Below are 2,704 nucleotides of genomic sequence, written 5' to 3' on the forward strand. Positions count from 1 at the left end.
CGGGCTTCCCAGGGCAAAGCTACTGTTAGCTGACAGAGCGTTTAATGTGTTCAATCCTCAAACATCTACATTCGTTTTTTAGCTAACAAACTGAAGTTACTGGGAATCTTTTCAGTCACACTGACTTGTGTCATCAAAGGGTATCAAATCTAGTTCACATTTACGGCATTTGGCTGACGCTCTTATCCAGAGCGACTTATAATTTGATCATTTTACACAGGTAGGCGAAGGTGGTGTTGGGAGTCTTGCCCAAGGACTCTTATTGGTATAGTGTAGGGTGTTTGCCCAGGTGGGGGATTGAACCCCAGTCTACAGTGTAGAACGCAGAGGTGTTACCCACTACACTAACCCAACAGTTCACAGTGGGCTGGTGTGGCTGCAGGTTTTCATTCCCATCAAACAGCAGCTCACCTGACTCCCCTAATCGACCGATTCTACTCCTCACACTCCTCAAATAGTCGATCATGTTTACTCATTTATGCTTAATGGGAATGAAACCCTGCCGCCACTCTGGCTCTTTGTGGTAGAGGAGCCTACGTGAGCTAACAGGCCTGTTGTCCACCAGCCAGTGTCAGTGGCCACGCTGAACTTCTGAGCTCTGCACACCGAACCCAACATTTCCAGAATTCAGTCCCAGATGAAGCCCTGCGGTCCTCCTCACTTTGGGTCCAGCATAACGAGCAGTGATTCAGCAGTGCTGATCAGCAGGTTCCTGCTAACAACAGTCTAACCACTACAGGAGCAGTGTGTAGGTTTTACTATTTAAATAAAATCAGCTGAATGAATTAGTCTGTGTCAGTGTTTATAATTGCGTCTGGTTAAAGGGGAAGTCCACTCACTTTTCCAAACCTCTTCACCATTAAACGGTTAAGATGTGAACAGACCCTGACGGAGAAGCGGCTTGGAAAATGGATGGATGGATGTGAACAGAGCAGTTCTGAGTGGTTTGGTGTGAAATGCTCTGTACTAGAGAAACTTACCGAGTCAGAACTGTTCACTGTGGAGGTGATAGGAAGCAGAGAAACGGACCTTAAACAGAAGCTAGGACCCTCATCCTAAGATTAGGACAGGATTTAGGAGGTTTAGTCTAGTTAGGATGTTTGTGTGATGCTGTTTTCTGATCTGGAGTTCATGATGAAGGAACTGTTCTTCTGGAATAGCCACTGAACTGAATTCAGTCCAGACTAAAGTCCAGTGGTGGAGCCAGACTTTTATCCTTGGGGTGGCCAGAGGGTGGCCAAAGCTATTTTAGGGGGTCCACAAACAACTACAATGAATATTTAAGAAACACAATCAATTGCAATCAAAACCTGTAAATGTTGTAGTTTTCATATCAAGTACATCTTAATCATACAGGTGATAAGATTTGTGTATGAAATTTGCAGTTTATTAACAACGTACAAAATGTAGAACATAATACATGTAAAAACACAGACGCAGGCAAATACCCACACAGTTTGTTTAGAACAAAATGATCAGTGGTGCCATCTCAGCATGAACATAGTACAGGGCTTATCAAGCTCATCACGGGGTCAGTTGCATCTCTTGGCTCTGGATCATCTTCACCCTGGTCTGAGGCCGAGGTCTCTGTGTCCCCCCTCAGTGAAGCTACACTGTAAAAGAATATTTAAAAACTGAATGAATATTCAGCCGTCATTTTAAAAACACCAACATTGTGAAGATTCAGTAAAATGAATTGGTGAACTCGGGATGGGACTGCCTCTGTAATGACTCTGACCTGGTGATGGCCAGCTGGGTTTATCTGACATTGACTCTCCTGACTAGTCCCCGGGTGGAAGCTGTCAGGACTGCTGATGCCAGGGCTGATTTCTGTCTTTGCCTGATCTGTGCCTGACTTGCTTCTCTTTACAAAGAAGTCATATATCTCCCCCTGCCTCTTCATTCTCAACTCACCCTGTGCAGAAAACAAGCCTGTCTTCTTACTTCTGGCATCACCTACAATCCAAACATGCCAAATGGGAGAGCTGCGTTGATCAGTGAGGGACAGAAATGTCTGGTTTTAAATAATTGAGTGCAGATCTTTCAGTAACTTACTCTACTCATCACTGACGCGGTGTCACACAGACTGAAGTCGGGGGAAGATCCGGGAGGTGCCACAAAACTACAAAAATACACGTTCTATCTGAACATAAGTGACTTTAAACAGCGACTCTGACTCGAAACCATAAAACTGACCCCAGTCCATCAACACGGAGCTTCAGCTGCTGGTCTTCTCCTCCTTCAGTGGGGTGGATTACAGCTCTGTGATGCACAGCGCCACCTACTGCCCAGGAGGGGCCTAGCAGTCAACAGGCTTCACCGGTTACTAAACGCAGCAGGCGCTTTTCTACAAGACGTGCGGCGCTGTGACATGTCAGTCAAGAGGAGAGAACGTGGAGGGGATGAGGAGAGAACAGTGGAGAAGATGAGAACATGTGGAGAGGATGAGGAGGAACAGTGGAGGTGTAATGGACAAACTCAGGTTTATGAAGGTCCTCAGCCTCAGAGTGGAGGAGGTCAGTTACTCCTGCTGTTATATATCCTGCACTTTTGGCTTTAGTACAAGATGAAACTTCTCCATAAAGTCTTCTAACATCATGTACAGAGTTCAGTCCACTGTTAAAGTGCAGAGTCTGTTTTAAACCCCCTGAACCTTCTGTTACCCCTGAAGATACCCCAGTGCAGTACAGTGTAGTATCAGACA

General features: G+C 45.6%; 1 long non-coding RNA gene across 1 annotated transcript; it reads right to left on the reverse strand.

Moving 5' to 3' along the window:
- Positions 1-1,375: 1,375 nt before the first annotated feature.
- LOC108416275 lies at positions 1,376-2,249 on the reverse strand. The gene is made up of 3 exons (XR_005129196.1): positions 2,056-2,249; positions 1,915-1,956; positions 1,376-1,613 (listed from the first exon to the last, which is right to left on the reverse strand). It is a non-coding gene; the product is annotated as an uncharacterized LOC108416275 (long non-coding RNA).
- Between the last annotated feature and the right edge of the window lie 455 nt (positions 2,250-2,704).

The sequence above is a fragment of the Pygocentrus nattereri genome, chromosome 20, assembly GCF_015220715.1.
Source record: "Pygocentrus nattereri isolate fPygNat1 chromosome 20, fPygNat1.pri, whole genome shotgun sequence".
NCBI lineage: Eukaryota > Metazoa > Chordata > Actinopteri > Characiformes > Serrasalmidae > Pygocentrus > Pygocentrus nattereri.